General features: G+C 47.2%; 1 pseudogene across 1 annotated transcript; it reads right to left on the reverse strand.

The window, feature by feature from the left end:
* Nucleotides 1-5,366: 5,366 nt before the first annotated feature.
* LOC311610011 (ubiquitin-conjugating enzyme E2 N-like) lies at nt 5,367-6,204 on the reverse strand (annotated as a pseudogene). The gene has a single exon. The product of its transcript is annotated as a ubiquitin-conjugating enzyme E2 N-like (transcript).
* Between the last annotated feature and the right edge of the window lie 11,922 nt (nt 6,205-18,126).

The raw sequence follows: 18,126 nt of genomic DNA on the forward strand, positions 1-18,126 counted from the left end.
CTCCGCCTGCTTCTCTTAGTCTCTGTTTCTGCCTTTCTCTCTTCCCCTCTGTCTGTTTCATTCTCTCCATTCTCGAGGTAGGTCTTGCCTCTGGATTTGTAACTACAGAACTGACTCCCAATAAATACCGCAGGAACTGTCTCTTCCCCCTCCCAGAAAGGAATGGGATGGAGTAGCCAGCCAGAGGGTACCCCAGATTTCCCCATGCTCCCCAAAGGAGTAAAAAGCTACTCTGGGATTAGGGGCACATGGAGGCAGGACTGCCTGGAGGGGTAAGCCCAGGCCGGGGCCTCAGCACTGGCTGTGCAAAGCAGAAGTGGCAGTCTGGGGGGAGGCTGGAATGAGCTGCGGAGAGGATCAGGTACCCAGCGTGGAGTCCCCAGTGCCCCTGCCTATGTCCTGGCCATGTCAGGAATCCAAAATGCACCCCCAAAGAGAACATAAAGCAGCCTGTTGGGCATTATCTCGGGACAGAGGACGGTCAGGAGTGGGGGTTGCTAGGCACTGAACTGCGTCTTCCCCACCCACCTGTCACTGTCAGGGTCTCCAGTGCAAACGCTCATGGGACCAGGTGAGTGAGGCAGAGCGTGCAAGATAAAGGTGAGGGTACACGACCTGCTTACGGGAGCAAAACAGAGAGGGAAGTCTCCCGATTTAAAATAATCTTTTTATAACCACCTTGTGGGTCAGATCTGGCCCATGAGCCACCAGTTTTAGCTCCCAAGTACAGCTCCGGCTGTGTAATGGGGGCTGGGACTCCCTCCTGGCCCTGTGCACCTCCAGAGCTTCAGGAGGAGCGGCACTCCCACGGGGCCACGCGGAGGCTTATACGGACAGGGCCTGGTCTGCAGGCGTGTTGATCATGGTTAAGTGACTTGTCCCCTGTGTCACGTGCTTAGAACTGCCCTTGGCATAGCAAGTGCTCAGTGACTGCTGGCAGAACCCTGGCCTCCTGGGAACCGGCGGGCCCTGGGGTTGGGCAGATAGCAAGGGCCTAGGACTAGGTCCTGTTCTTTTCCTGATCTCCCTCGGGGCGGGGAGGAGCCAGACTCTCTCCCCTTCCATGGGACAGTGAGAAACACCCGGCACGGGGGCCTTGGCGGGGAGGGTGTCAGACTGTGAGGGGCTCAGGACCCCACAAAGGGCGATAACCAACAGCTGTGCTGGAAGCCGGGCCCTGCACACTGTGAGTCAGTGAGCGGTAGGGCATGTGCAGTAGAGGTCAGCAAAACCATCACAAAGAAAAAGAAAACTCTAGAAAGGGCTCAGGGAGCGACCCTGCAGCTGATCGGGGAACCTGGCCCAAACATTGACCCCTCGGTCGTTCAGGCAACACATGTTCTCCAGATCTGCTTTGTGATGAGTGAGTGTTTGGGACACAAACTTTAGCCAACCTTAGGGGTAAGAGCCAGGAGGGCTCTCGCTGGGGGAGATGTCTGAGCTGGAACCTGATGGGGTGGGAAGATGAAGTCGTGGAGGAGGGTGTTCCCGGTGGAGGAACAGCATCTGCAAAGGCCCAGCGGTAAGGAAGACCAATATCCTTAAATATCTTTTCTTTTTCTTTCTTTCTTTTTTTAAAATATATTTTATTGATTTTTTACAGAGAAAGGGAGAGAGATAGAGAGCTAGAAATGTCAATGAGAGAGAAACATAGACCAGCTGCCTCCTGCACACCCCTCACCGGGTATGTGCCCGCAACCAATGTACATGCCCCTTGACCAGAATCGAACCCTGGACCTTTCAGTCCACAGACTGATGCTCTACCGCTGAGCCAAACCGGTTTCGGCTCTTTTTGGCATGTGAGTCCCTGTGTTGGACAATGCTGGTGCATAACTAATCCCCGGTCCCTGCCTTCATGAAGCTTCAGTAAGAGATATAGACACATCACCAGGCATGACCACCTGTGCTCAGGCGGGGAAGGCACACGCAGTGTCAGGGAGGGATGGGGACCATCAGAGGAGGCACCTGACCCGGTCTGAGAGAACACCAGGGAAGGCTTCCTGGAGGAAGAGAGAGCGTTCCAAATAGTGTCTGGGGTTCTAGATCCCTTTGAAAATCTGTGGAAAGCTCTGGACATTCACAGAAGAAAATACGCAAATATTGTAGGCAATTCCCAAACATTCCCATAGTGGGTGTCCCATGACCCCCTTGTGAATAATGCCCCAGGAACGGGGGCAGGGAGGCCAACAGTGCAGGGAAACTTTGAGGTGGAGTGGGCTGGGGAGAGGTTTTGAGAACCCCAAACATCCCCCTCACCCCCCACCGGATCTGGTGGTTGTGCCAAGGTCCTGGCTTTTATCATCCCTGCACCCCCTCCCCCAACACACACACACACACACACACACACACACACACACACACACACATCTCCAGCCCGGGGCTGCAGGGCCCTTGGAATGTGCCGAGAGGAACAATCCAGGAAGTCGCCGCACTTGCTGCACATGCGCCACAGCTCACCTGCCGTCCTCTCAAGCCCCAGGGGCAGGCGCTCAGTCGTCAGCGAGACCTTCCAGCCTTTGGCCTGCAGACTAAGGTCATCGCCGTGGTTGTCGTCGTCATCACAGATCACCGTCATCATCGCTGCTACATCAATAGTGCTTCCTGTGTAGCAGGTATGCATGTGTAGCTCACCTCATTTTATCCTGTCCGGCCTATGAAATGGGCGTTATCATCATCTCCATTTTCATCACGTGAGAAGCACAAAGCGGTTAGGAGACTTTCCCAAGATCACACAGCTACTAGCGGCAGAGTCTGGCTCTGGAGTCCTTTTCTGAACCATCAGAAATAATCGTGAGCCCTGGCTGGTTTGCTCCGTGGGTTGGCCTGCGGACTGAGGTCCCAGGTTCGATTCTAGTCAAGGGCACAGGCCTGGGTTGCAGCTTGATCCCCAGTAGGGGGCGCACAGAAGGCAGCCAATCAATGATTTCTCTCATCATTGATGTTTCTATCTCACACATCTTTCCTCTTTGAAATCAATAAAACATATATTTTAAAAAATAATCATGACGTAAAGTAATACAACAGCTGGGGATTGCTGCAAAACGACCCCACAGAACAGCCGGGTCACAGTGGAAAGAACTTGGGCCCCTGCCAACCTGGGTCACTCACACCTGGAGTATATGTGAGAGTAAATTCCTGTTTAGTTTAGTTGTCATATTTTGAAGTCTCTTTGTTTTTATTTTTATTGAGTTTAAAGAGAAAGGGAGGGGGAAGAGAGAGATAGAAACATCAACGAGAAATCAATGATCGGCTGCCTCCTGCACTCTTCTTACTGGGGATCGAGCCCGCGATCTGGGCATGTGCCCTTGACTGGAATGGAACTCCGGACCCTTCAGTCCGCAGGCTGATGCTCTATCCACCGGGCCAAACCAGCCAGGGCTAAATTCTCTTTGCTATCGTGACTTAGCTTACATCCTACAACGAGGCCATCAGAGTCATGGGAGGGCTTGTTAAATGACAGGTTGCTGGCCCCGCTCCTGGAGAAGGGATGGAGAACTTGTACTTGAAATAAGTTCCCAGGGGTTGCTGATCATCTGGGGACCACACTGTGAGAGCCACTTCCTGGACGATGCAGGTCCTCGCCACGTGCTGCCTGCACGCCCGGCATCATGCTTTCTCTGTGGGAAGCGTCTCCGTCAGTATGAGTCTGGGTTGACCCTGCAGGGCGGCTCCAGTGAGTCCCTTCCCTGGCACCCTTGCTGTTGGTTCAGGGATGGCCATTTCCCAGGAGCCGGGCCTATGAGAGGCAGCTCTGGGACTATTGCTGGACTGGTGGGAGGGACCTCCGAGGCTTGCTGTACAGGAGGAAAAGTTACGCTATAAATTAGAACATTATTGGATCAATAACAAAACTGCTATATAGTAGATGAGAAAAATTGTGTGTATTGATAAATTCATTAAAATTAGTCATTGTGCCGAAACCGGTTTGGCTCAGTGGATAGAGCGTCAGCCTGCAGACTGAAAGGTCCCAGGTTCGATTCCGGTGAAGAGCATGTACATTGGTTGTGGGTACATCCCTGGTAGGGGGTGTGTAAGAGGCAGCTGGTCGATGTTTCTCTCTCGTCGACATTTCTAACTCTCTCTCCCTCTCCCTTCCTCTCTGTAAAAAGTCAATAAAATGCATTTAAAAAAAATTAGTCGTTGTACTGTGGTTATATAAGAGAACTAGAGGCCCATTGCCCGAAATTTGTGCATGGAGAAGTGTGTCCCTCAGCCCAGCCTGCATCCTCTCCATTATGGGATATCCCTCTCTTAATCCAGGACTGCTGACTCCAACTGCTCACCTGCCTGCCTTCCTGATTGCTCCTAATCACTTCTGCCTGCCAGCCTGATCACCCCCTAACCACTCCCTGACAGCCTGATTGATGTTCAACTGCTCCCCTGTCAGCCTGGTTGCCCCCAACTGCCCTCCCCTGCTGGCCATCTTGTGGTAGCCATCTTGTGTCCACATGGGGGCAGGATCTTTGACAACATAGGGGCAGCCATCTTGTAAGTTGGAGTGATGGTCAATTTGCATATTACTCTTTTATTAGATAGGATAGAGGCCTGGTGCATGGGTGGGGGCCGGCTGGTTTGCCCTGAAGGGTGTCCCGAATCAGGGTGGGGATTCCCTTGGGGCATGAAGTGGACTGGGTGAGGGGCCTGTGGTGATTTTTAGGCTGGCCACACCCTCCCAACAACCCAAGTGGAGACCCTTGGATCTGGGATTTATTTATCTTCTATAATTGAAACTTTGTAGCCTTGAGCAGAGCCAAACCTCCTGTTTGCTCAGTGGCCACAGTCATTTTTAAAAATTTTTTTTAGAATAACAAAAAATATTTTACTACAACATAAAATTTACAGAAGTTTCCAGACAAGCCATACAAAATGGTCACAAGCTTTTCCTGAAGGGGGGATTCTACATTTGACAGCAAAGTCACAATGTTATTTATGAGGGCCATGGTGTTTGTTTAATGTTCCCATTTTGGTTCAAATAATCAAGCTTGTCCACCTACAGAATCTAAATAAAGTTAGACTTGGCAAGGGAGCATATTCTAAAGAACTGGTTAGCTGCATTTAACCAATGCAATTAGATCACCATAAAAAGGGGGAAAAGAGACGAAACCGGTTTGGCTCAGTGGATAGAGCGTCGGCCTACGGACTGAACGGTCCTGGATTCGATTCCGGTCAAGGGCATGTACCTTGGTTGCAGGCACATCCCCAGTAGGGGGTGTGCAAGAGGCAGCTGATCGATGATTCTCTCTCATCGATGTTTCTAACTATCTATCCCTCTCTCTTCCTCTCTGTAAAAAATCAATAAAATATATTTTTTTAAAAAAGGGGGGGGAGCCCATAAAATTAAAATTAAACTACCATACTTACCCCTCAAAAAAACACCCACACCCCTGCAGCTAACCCTGACAACTACCTTCATTCACAGTGCTTTATACTTAAACCATGATGTGGAGAAATGAATAAACGCAGAGAGGGGTCACTGCTTTTAAACATTTCATAACAGTCAGATGGTACTTCTAGCCTCTGCTCATGCTTTATGACAGTGAATCAGGACAAGACATAGATTTGCTAATGTGCATTTAATCACCAAAGGACTGAAGATGTCTGGGCTTTTATTCTGTAATGTTTCTAAGACTGTGTCCATTAAATGCAAACAAAAAAGGAAGAAGTCTTGGCAGAACAGGAGAAGTGATGCACACTTGATGATCAGATCGATTTAAATATTATCCATGGCATATAGCCTAGTCCATGCTCTAGCTGTTTCTATGGCTTGGGCTTCGTTGGTCTTCCATTGCTCCGCTACATCATTTGCTAATGGGTCATCTGGATTGAGAGCACTTAACAAAGCCTGGATCGATAGCAGAACTGTGCGAATCTGCAGTGCTGAGGACCACTTATCTTTAAAAATATCTAAACATAGTCTTCCCAACTTGTCTATTGTACATTAGGATGATAAATTTTGGTCATGAAACATACTTTAGGTGCTGCTATTGGGTATTCTTCTGGAAGGAATAGTTCAAGTTTAAAAGTCCCTCCCTCAAAGGGGGAATCCTGGGGGCCAGCAATGACCACATGAAAATAACGGGCTTTGCTCTCATCTGGTTCTGCTTTAATTCCGGGAACTGGTTCTGCCAGCAAATGCTGGGTTTCCTTGAAAATCCTGCGGGGCAGCCTGGCCATCTTGTCAGATCCCAAGTTCGGCCTCCGGTCTAGTCTGGCCACAGTCATTTTTGTTGGAATTTATTTATCTTCTCTAATTGAAACTTGGTAGCTTTGAGTGGAGGCCTGGCCCATCAGGGTGTGCAGAAAGTTTAACTTCCTCCATTGCCGGGAAAACCCAAACCTCCTACTAGCTGTATGGCAGCAGCCATCTTGGTTGGGTTAATTTGCATGCTCTCCCCTGATTGGCTGGTGGATGTGGCTTGTTGGTGTAGCAAAGTGATGGTTAATTTGCATATTAGTCTTTTATTAGATAGTATATCTCCATTCTTAAGAAAATACATCCAAGTATTTAGGAATAAAAGGTACATAACTTAGCATCATGGTACAAAAAAAACAAAAAATAAAAACAAAACAAAACAAAACAAAACAAAACAAAAACAAGGGAAAGAGGGAGGAAATAAAAAAAGTAAATGAAAAAAATGTTAATAGAATTTGAGTACAAAGTGTATGTGTTCTTTGTACTATCTTAGTTTTGCTTTTGTCTGTGTGAAATTATCTCCAAATAAATAGCTTTTTTTTTAAGAAATGAGAACTGGATACCAACGTGGTGGAGGCCAACGTGAAGGAGGATCCAAGATAGCTGCACGGATAAACACCTAATCGCAGCCGCACACAACAATTTCAATAAAATACAACTAAAATATAAAATGGACAATGCCCAGAGCTACAGGAAAGTCGACTGACTGGAAATTCTACAACAAGAAGGAAAGAGAAAACCAGAAGGAAAATCAGAGGAGTTGTAAAAGCCTAAGGTACGGAGACATGCTGCACACACACGCGGAGAGGACAGAGCTGGAGAGGAGGGAGAGGCTGAGTGCCTGGCTGGTCTTCCCTAGTGGGAAGCACAAACTACCTGGATTGTGCTGAACCCCAGTTCTAAGCCAGACCCTGGGGACCCAGGCTCAAACAGAGGGCGCCTGGGCTGTGAGGCGGAAACCCGAGGGAGCGGCGAAAGGCAGAGCCCCCGGAGTCGTGCACATTGCGTGCAGAGGACAGACTGTTGACTCTGCTGCCAGATTGCCCTAGCAGGAAGGAGACAAAAGCTCCAGACTGTGCTGAGCCCCAGTTCCGACTGCTCTGAACCCCAGTTCTAGGCCAGACCCCGGTGACCCAGGCTCATACAGAGGGAGACTGGGCTGTAAGGCAGAAACCCGAGGGAGCAGAGAAAGGCAGAGCCCCCGGAGGTGCGCACATTGCGTGCAGAGAAGGGACGGTTGGCTGTGCCAAGGCTTTGCCCTGGTGGGAAGGAGACAAAAGTTCCAGACTGCTCTGAACCCCACTTCCAACCCCACTTTCAACTGAACTGAACACCAGTTCTGGGCTCAGTGGAGGAGAGACTAGACTGTTTGGTAGCATGGTAGCAGGCGAAACTTGAGGGCACCTCACTCTCAGAGGTTCTTGCAGCGAGTACTGATGGACCCTGTGGAATACTGAGACTCAGGAGCCTCATAGGGCAGGGCTGATGTGACTGATGGAAGCCAAGGCTGTAGGCTCCACCCTGAAACTCTGCCCCATCCAAGCAAAACACAGAGACTTTTAAGGCTACCAACTCAGGGAAGCTGCAAAAATGCCGAGACAAGGAAATAGATCACAAAAGAAAGAAATGGAGGACAAAAAGTGACTAGATATAGAGTTCAAAACCACGCTTATAAGGCTTTTTAAGAATTTCCTAGAAAAGATCGATAAGTCCTATGAGGATATGAAAAAATCAACTAGAAATAATAAGGAATCAACAAGAAATAATAAGGGATCAACAAGAAATAAAGAATACATTGTCTGAAATAAAACATATTATACAGAGTCCTAAAAACAGAATGGAAGATCGCAAGAATCAAGTCAAAGATTTGGAACATAAAGAGCCAGAAGACACTCCTCAGCAGAAGCAAGAAGGTAAGAAAATCCAGAAAGTTGAAGATCATGTAAGAAACCTCTGGGACAACTTCAAGCGAACCAACACCAGAATTATGGGGGTCCCAGAAGATGAGAGAGAGCAAGATATCGAAAACATACTGAAAGAAATAGTGACAGAAAACTTCCCCCACCTGGTGAAAGAATTAGACTTACAAGTCCAGGAAGCACACAGAACTCCAAACAAAAGGAACCCAAAGAAGAACACACCAAGACAAATCATAATTAAAATTCCAAGAGCAAAAGACAAAGAGAGAATATTAAAAGCAGCAAGAGAAAAGCAGGTAGTTACCTATAAAGGAGCACCCATATGATTGTCAGCTGATTTCTCAACAGAAACCATGCAGGCCAGATGGGAATGGCAAGAAATATTCAAGGTGATGAATAGTAAGAACCTATAGCCAAAGATAATCTACCCAGCAAAGCTATCACTCAGAATCGAAGGCCAGATAAAGAGTTTCACAAATAAAAAAAAGATAAAGGAGGTCATCACCACCAAACTAGAATTATATGAATTGCTGAAGGGGGGTTTTTTCGGAAGAGAAAGTAAATAAAGATAAAAACTATGAACAACAAATATGTAATTATCAACAAGTGAATCTAAGAACCAAGGAAATTAAAAAAAATCTGATGAACAATATTAACTGTTGAATATAATAGAATCAGAGGTATGGAAGGGGAGTGAACTGACGATTCTCGGGGAAAAGGGGAGAGGGGAATGTGGGAAGAGACTGAACATAAACTGTGCACCTATGGGTGAGGACAATGAGGGGTGGGGTGGGAACCTGGTGGAGGGGAGCAATGGGCGGGGGGAAAGAGGAACATTTGTAATAATATGAACAATAAAGATTTATTTAAAAAAAAAAAAAGAAAAGAAAGAAATGAGAACTGTAAAAGTCTGGGCAACAATCTCAATATAAGTATAACTGGGGCGATAAAGATATGATAAAGTGCTCTGGCCTGGCTGGTGTGACTCAGTGCTTGAGTATGAACCCATGAACCAAGTGGTCCCTGGTTTGATTCCTGGTCAGGGCACATTCGGGGATTGCAGGCTAGATTCCCAGTGGGGGGCATGCAGGAGGCAGCAGATCCATGTTTCTCTGTCATTGATGTTTCTACCTCTCTATCCTTCTCCCTTCCTCTCTTTCTAAAATCAATAAAAACATATTTTAAAAAAGATTAAGCACTCTATAATCCAAGTATGCTGATTCAACTATAGGTTAAACTTAACACCTGACTTTTAAAAGAATGTGTGGTAGAACCTTAAGGATTACTACTAAAAGAATAGAAATGGTGTATAGATTGCAAACTGGTAGAAGGAAGAGAGCGAGGAAGAAATCACAAGACAAAACAAAAAAAATGTAGCCACTTTAGAGAGGGAGAAACGCACAGAGAAAATGGGGACAACAGAGACACAAAGTAAGAAGATAAGAGTAAATTCAATATATCACTAAGCACATACAGAAAAATGCCTTCTGAGGCTAAACACCTCTGGCTCCCACCTTAGCCAGTTTGGCTGAGTGGATAAGCATTGAGCCTGTAGAAGGGTCCTGGGTGCGATTCTGGTCAAGGGCACTGACCTCGGTCGCAGGCTCCTCCAGGGCCCCAGACCCTGGTCAGGGCGCATGCAGGAGGCAACCAATCAATGTGTTTCTCTCACATCAATATTTCTCTCTGTCTTTTCCTCTCTCTTCCCCTCGCTCTAAAAGTCAATGGAAGAATACCCTCAGATGAAGACTTAAAAAAAAAAAAAAAAAAAAAAAAAAAAAAAAAAAAAAGTAAACACTTGCCGAAACCGGTTTGGCTCAGTGGATAGAGCGACGGTCTGCGGACTGAAAGGTCCCGGGTTCGATTCCGGCCAAGGGCATGTATCTTGGTTGCGGGCACATCCCCAGTAGGGGGTGTGCAAGACGCAGCTGGTCGGTGTTTCTCTCTCATCGACGTTTCTAGCTCTCTATCTCTCTCCCCTCCTCTCTGTAAAAAAAATCAATAAAATATATTTTTAAAAAAATTAACACTTCTGGCTCCCATCCTGCCCCCCACCCTGCCTTCCTCTCTGCCTCCCTCCATGGCTCCCACCCTGGCTTCATCTTGCCTCCTGAAAGATGAGACGGAGGGCTGAAAACCAGGACTATAGGCTTTATTAGAGGAGAAGGACCCCTGCCGGGCTGCCCCGCAGGGGGAGCAGCCACCTGTCCAGAGGTGAACACGCCTTTTGAGGGGAGGAACAGGAAGGGATGGAGCTTAGGGTACTCGACACTCGATGATTGTTGGTTTCATATAAGGCACATGATTAGGCATTTAGGTACTTAGGAATCGCCAACCAGAAGGTGGGAGAGATCTATCTGGCCTTGAATTCAGAACCTAGAGACACCTATGTCACCAGAATCCTTGAGACCCAGGGTAGACGCCCCTAATGACGCCCCCTCTCAGCAGGAAGTAGCTACGGAAGATGGACCTTCACCCCCTGACCTTGCCTGGACTCTCAATTGTTTTTTAATATTACCAAAAGCATGGAATGATAGATTCTCCCTTCCCCCAACTGAGGGACAGAGTGTGACATAAACTGCCTGGACACTCCTGAGCACCTAATCAGGCACCTTATATGGACTGTACATCGAACCACCAATGAGCACCTGCCAAATACCCTAAGGCCCCCCCCCCCCCCCGCCGCCTCTTCCTAAGTCCCTAAGTGCCTAATCACGTGCCTTACATGAAACCACCAATCAGCGCGTGCCGAGTACCCTAAGGCCCACCCCTTCCCGTTCCTCCCCTCAAAAGGCGTGTTCACCTCTGCATGAGTTGCTTCTCCCCCTTGTGAGACGGCCCGGCAGGGTCCTTCTCTTCTAATAAAGCCTGTAGTCCTGGTTTCAGGCCCTCTGTCTCATCTTTCACCTCCCACCCTGCCTACCTCCCTCCCTGCCTCCCACCATGGCTCCCTCCCTGCCTCTCTCCCTACCCCCCACCTGCCTCCCTACTGCACTTGCCCCCAGGAGCTCTTCTGTCCTACAGCTGAGGGACTCAGATCCAGCCCCTCCCCTGCTCAGAACCTTCCTGAGGTTCCATCTGACTCAGAGTGAAAGCCAGGGTCCCCATTGTGGCCTGTACCTCTCTCACCTCATCGCCCCCTTCCCCACCTGGCTTGCTCCTCTCCAGCTACCTGGCCCTCCCAGCACCAGACACGTCCCACCTCAGGGCCTCCGCACTGCCTGTTCCCTCTGTCCGCTGGGCTCACGCCCGCACCCGCGGGGAATCGGTAAGAAATTGGGCAAATCACACAGTGGAGTCATGCACCACCATGAGAATAACCCGTAACTGCACACACTAGCAGGAATGCGTCTTAAACTGTGTTGAGTGGAAAAGGCCAGACATTAAAGAGACTATGTTTTCTGATTCTGTTTATACAAAATTCAAGACAGGAAAAAGCAGTCCGTGCAGCCGGAAGTCAGAATGATGGTGGGTTTGAGGGGAGGGGACCCATTGAAGGAGCCCCGAGGGGCTGGGAGGGGGAGAGGGGCTAGAAATGCTTCCTGGTCTGGGAGTTGGCAGTCCCGGTGTGTTGTTGGTGAAAAGCCACCTCACTCTGCATTTGTGGTTTGTACTGGTTTGCATGTGCATCTACTTCAAGAATCCGTTTAGAAAAAAACAAAACCCAAAGGAATGAAACTCCGTGTTCCCAGCACCTAGCTTAAGAAGCAGGACGCTCGGCACTCAGGCCCCTCTCCACCAAATGTGTTTTTGTAGCTGCTCAGCCCGCTGCCACTTCAGTTTCTTCCCCCGACTTATAAGCACCCCGCCCCCTGCGTGTTCCAGACCGCAGGCACCGGCTCCGGGGCAGAACTCAGGCGCCGGGGGGCGGGGGTGGGAGGGACTTCCCCATGGAACCGGGCAGGAGGAGGTAATGTTAATCTGATGCCCTGGCCCTAAATCTTTATTGGTGGGGGGGGGGGGGGCCTTTGTAGGGCACCCCTAATTGTTCAGGGCCCCGTGTCTGCAGCGGGACTCGGGGCTGAGCCTTCCTGTAAAGCAGCCATTGGCAATGCAACCTGCTGGCATGCACTCCGTCTCTCTCTCCCTCCGCCTCCTTCCCTCCCTCCCAGCCTCTCTTCAAGAAAGGGAAAAAACCTCACAATTATTTACATAAAGTTTTATTACAGCAAACTGTAACCAAAGGATCCACATTCAAGCTTTGAATCTTTCAATAAGCTTTGAATAAATAGCAGTGCATTTTTTCTCTTTTGTACTGTAATGTTTATTTTGAAATTCTTTTTCTGCCGGCATGATTTCATATGAATGAGGTTCAAGAAAAGAAAATGTTCTCTGCTTGCATTTCTTTTCTGGCCACTAATATTATTCATTTCACTTCCTCATTGTTCCTGGGAATAATTTTGTCATGTAGGGCCTGAAGGGGCTGGACAGGCCTCTGTGATATCTGGAAAAGGGGGGAAGGGAGGGTGTGGGGAGACTTAGGAAGCCTCTTGGTGGCTGAAAGGGAGTGGGTCCCAGAGGACACAAGGGTAGAACAGGCTGGGGAACTCTGGGATGGGGAGAGGCATTGACGGTAGTGTGGAGGATGGCTGGGAGGATGGGGGGAAGGGGACACGGAGTGCTGGCTGCTGTGTGGGCCTGGTGCCTGGACAAGGGGATGACTTAGCCTGGTGGGGAGGAGCTTAAATAAAGAAGAAAGAGCAGGTCAGAGCAACCTCTGTGGTTGAGAGCTTCCTGGCACCTTTCCTAACTCACTGGGTCCTCACAGCTCCACCTCACAAATGAGGAAACTGTGGCTCAGAAAGTGGAGGCCATTGCCTGGCTGGTGTGGCTCAGTGGTTGAGTGCAGACCCATGAACCAAGAGGTCACCAGTTTGATTCCTGGTTGGAGGCTGGATCCCCAGTAGGGGGCATGCAGAAAGCAGTGGATCTATGTTTCTCTCTTTCATTGATATTTCTTTCTTTTTTCTCTTTTAATATATTTTATTCATTTTTTTACAGAGAGGAAGGGAGAGAGATAGAGAATTAGAAACATCGATGAGAGAGAAACATCCATCAGCTGCCTCCTGCACGCCCCCTATTGGGGATGTGCCTGCAACCAATGTAACATGCCCTTGACCAGAAACTTGAGACCTTTCAGTCTGCAAGCGGACGCTCTATCCACTGAGCAAAACCGGTTTGAGCTCTTTCTTTCTAACTTTCTTTCTTTCTTTCTTTCTTTCTTTCTTTCTTTCTTTCTTTCTTCTTTCTTAATTTGATTTCAGAGAGGAAGGGAGAGGGAGAGGGAGTTGGAAACATCAATGATGATAGAGAAACATTGATTGGCTGCCTCCTGCATGCTTCACAATGGGAATTGAGCCTGTAACCCAGGCATGTGCCCTGACAGGGAATTGAACTGTGACCTCCTGGATCATGGGTTTATGCTCAACCCTGAGCTATGCCGACCCAGCCTTCATTGATGTTTCTTTCTCTATCACACACCTTTCCTCTCTCTATAAAAAAAAATCAGTTAAAATATTTTTTAAAGGTTATTAAAAGAAGGCCCTAGCTGGTTTGGCTCAGTGGACAGAGTGTGGGAGCTTGTGGATCGAAGGGTCCTGGGTTTGATTCTAGTCAAGGACATGTACTTCAGTTGGAGGCTCCTCCCTGGTCTGGGCCCTGGTCAAGGCATATGCAGGAGGCAACTAATCAATGTATTTCTCTCACATTGATATTTCTCTCTGTCTTTCCCTTGCTCTTCTTCCACTCTCTCTAAAAATCAACGGAAAAATATTCTCAGGTGAGGATTAAAAAAAAAAAAAAAAAAAGGTTAGAAAAGAAAGAAAGAAAGAAACCAAGATGTTGGCATAGGTAAACACCTAAACTGCTGCCTCGCACAACAATTTCAAAACTACAACTAAAAGACAAAACGTCTATCACCCAGAACCACGGGAAAGCTGGCTGAGTGGAAGTTCCACAACTAGAAGGAAAGAGGAAAGAGCATTGAGACATGCACAAGTGCTGAAAAGCTGAGGTACAGAGGTGCGCAAACCGAGCTGGCAGTGGGCTTCTGGGTGTGCTGCTTTTTTCAACCCAAAGGGAGACAAGCTCCCGATTACTCTGAACTCCAGTTTCTGGGGAGACGCTGGGGACCCAAACTCCTACAGGGAGAAGCTGGACTGTCTGCCATCAGGTCAGAAAGTGAGGGTGACTTTCTTGCAGAGGTGCGCCTAGCAATCGTTGTTACTGTGCTGGGGTGCAGGGTTTGGGGACTTGGAAACGTGGAAATGCAGAGACAGCTGACTGGCAGACATCACTGTTTGCCACGCCCTAGCCTAGTGACTCCCTGAGACCCCACCCAAGCTCCACACAGTGGCTTTTGCATATAAATGGCCTGCCCTATCTCAGCTTAACCTAACAAACTGCAGCTCTGGTCAGACAGCTCCAAAACCTCCAAATTCCAAGCAAAGAGGAGTTTGTAGCTCACTGTAGCTCCTGCTTGGTGGACTCAGACAGTAGCTGACCTGCACCCCATTGGAGATCCAGAAGCCAGTGTACCTAGTGGTCAGTGTGAGACAACACTAGATTTCAACTCCTCACATCCATAAGTGACACATTCAAAAGGCAGACTCAGTGAGCACCAAAAGCCCCACTGAAGCAAGTGCTGTCCCATAAGCATGTCTCCAACACAGCAGTTCTTCCATTATAGACACAGTGGGTCCTCACAGCCAATTGGCCTGGAAATCAATTCCTCCCAGTGATACCAACAACAATCAAGACTTAACTACAACAAGGCTGTACACACAGTCCATAAAGGAGTGCACCAAGAGCGTTCACCTCAGGTAACTGGGAGGCTGACCTATTGGACCATATAGGACACCTAGCACACAAACCCACCTTACCAACTCAGGAAACTAGCGAAAATGCCGAGATAAAGAAACAGATCACAAACGAAATAAATGGAGGAACACAAATGACTGGATATAGAGTTCAAAACCACAGTTGTCAGGTTTTTCAAGAATTTCTTAGAAAAAGCTGATAAATTTAATGAGACCCTCAAGAATATAAAAAAGGACCAACTAGAAATTAAACATATACTGACTGAAATATAAAATATTATACAGAGATCCAACAGCACACTAGAGGAACACAAGAATCAAGTCAAAGATTTGAAATATAAAGAAGCAAATAACACTCAACTGGGAAAGAAAAAAGAAAAAAGAATCCAAAATTTTGAAGATAGTGTAAGGAGCCTCTGGGACAACTTTAAGCATACCTACATCAGAATTATGGGGGTGTCAGAAGAAGAGAGAGAGGAAGATACTGAAAACCTATTTGAAAGAAATGACAGGAAACTTTTCCTACCTGGTGAAATAAATAGACTTACAAGTCCAGGAAGTGCAGAGAAACCCAAACAAAAGGAATTCAAAGAGGACCACACCAAGACACATCATAATTAAAATGCCAAGGACAAAAGACAAAGAGAGAGTCGAAACCAGTTTGGCTCAATGGATAGAGCATCGGTCTTCAGACTGAAAGGTCCCAGGTTTGATTCCTGTCAAGGGCATGTACATTGGTTGAGGGCACATCCCCAGTAGGGGGTGTGCAGGTGGCAGCTGGTCAATGTTCCTCTCTTATCGATGTTTCTAGCTCTCTATCCCTCCCCCTTCCTCTCCGTAAAAAAAAACAAACAAAAAACCAAAAAAAAAAAAAACAATAAAAAAGACAAAGAGAGAATATTAAAGGAATAAGAGAAAAACAATTAATTACAAGGGAGCACCCATATGATTGTCAGCTGATTTCTCAACAGAAACTATGAAGACCAGATGGGAGTGGCAAGAAATAATCCAAGTGATGAATAGCAGGAATCTACGGCCAAGATTACTCTACCTAACAAAGTTATCATTCAGAATTGAAGGTCAGATAAAGAGCTTCACTTATAAGAAAAAACTAAATGAGTTCATCACCACCAAACCAGTATTATATGAAATACTTAAAGGTATTCTTTAAGAAGAGGAGGAAGAAGAAAAATGTAACGATAAAAATTATGAACAACAAATACATATCTATCAACAAGTGAACTTAAAAATCAAGTGAATAAAAAAATCTGATGAATAGTCGAAACCGGTTTGGCTCAGTGGATAGAGCATCGACCTGCGGACTAAAAGGTCCTGGGTTCGATTCTGGTCAAGGGCATGTACCTAGGTTGTGGGCACATCCCCAGTAGGAGGTGTGCAAGAGGTAGCTGATTGATGATTCTCTCTCATCAATGTTTCTAACTTTCTATCCCTCTCTCTTCCTCTCTGTGAAAAATCAATAAAATATATATTTTTTAAAAATCTGATAAACAGGATAAACTGGTGAATATAATAGAATCAGGGGACTGGCAATTCTCAGGGGGAAAGGGGTATGGGAGGTATGGGAAGAGGCTGGACAAAAATTGTACACCTATGGATGAATGCAGTTTGGAGGGAGGTAAGGGCAGAGGGTGGGGTGGAAACTGGGTGGAGGGGAGCTAGGGGTGGGGGGGGAGGAGAAACAATTGTAATAATCTGAACAATAAAGATTTATTAAATTTAAAAAAAGAAAAGGAGGGAGGGAAGGAAGGAAGGAAAGAAGGAAGAAAAGAAAGAAAAGAAAGGAAGGAAGGAAGAAAAGGAGGAAAAGAAAGAAATAGGAGGCTTCAAGATGGAGAGTGGGGATAGAGGCCTGGTCTTCTATACAACCCTGTTCTTTGAGATCTTAACTTCAGGGCTTAAACCACCTCTGATTATTGATTTTTTCTCCCATTAGAAAAACAAATACAGAAACATGAAACCAAATATATGTATTAGTAACTACAAAGATCGAGGAACTTTATGGAGTGACAGAACTGCCATGAATGCTGCTTGCAGTGGTGGTTACATGACTCCATGCATTTGTCAAAGCTCATAGAGTTGTGTACACCCATAACTTCTACTGTTCGTAAATGAAAATAATAATAGAGAGAAACCAAGATGGCAGCATAGGTAAACACCTGAACTTGCTACCTCTCACAACCACTTTAAAACTACAACTAAAAGACAAAATGGACATCATCCAGAACCACAGGAAGGCTGGCTGAGTGGAAATTCTACAACTAGAAAGGAAGAGAAAAGCACACTGAAACTCAGAGGAGGTGTGGAAGTAAAGTGCAGAGGTATGGAGGCATGCGTGCAGAGAGGGCTGGCAACTGAGTATGTGGCTGGCTTTTTCAATTGGGAGGGAGACACAAGCTCCCAATTGCTTTGAACTCCAGATCTGGGTGAGACTCTGGGGACCCAGACTCATTTGGGGGGAAACTGGACTGTCTGGCATTGGGCCAGAACATGAGGGTGGCTCTTTTTTTAGAGATGCTTGCAGCGATTACCAAGGAACACTGAGACCTGGGGACCTCTTATGGCAGAGCTGAAGATCAGCCATTGTGTTTTCTCTGCCCCGTTGATTCCCTGAGATCCTGTCCCATCCAATTTACAACCACACCCCAGCTGTGTGCAGAGGCTTTTGCACATGAATGGCCTGGCCCTTTGCAACCTAACCTAACAAACTGCAGCTGGGTCAAAGAGCACCAAAACTTCCAAAAGAAGGCCCAAGGCTCCACAGCAGCTTGTATTGCTTCACAGCTGGGCCTCATCTGGGCACCTCCACACCCAAAACAAAGAAGAGAAATCTGCAGATCTCTCTGTAGCTCCTGCTGTGTGGCCTCAGGCAGAGGCTAAATTTTCACCTCCTTTGAGAGCCAAGAGCCAGTGTACCCAGTGGTCAGAGTGGGACCATCCAGATTACAACTCCTCAGATCCATAAGGGACACATTCAAGGGGCAAACACAGTGAACACCAAAGCCCCACTGAAGCAAGTGTTGTCTCATAAGGGTGTCACCAGCACAGAAGTTCTTCCATCATAGACACAACTTATCCTCACAGCCAGTTAGCCTGGAAATCAATTCCTTCCAGTGATACCAACAACAATCAAGGCTTAACTACAACAAGACTGTGCACACAGCCCACAAAGGGATGC

Source organism: Pipistrellus hanaki (genome assembly GCF_964339955.1).
Source record: "Pipistrellus hanaki genome assembly, chromosome: 15".
Classification (NCBI taxonomy): Eukaryota; Metazoa; Chordata; class Mammalia; order Chiroptera; family Vespertilionidae; genus Pipistrellus; species Pipistrellus hanaki.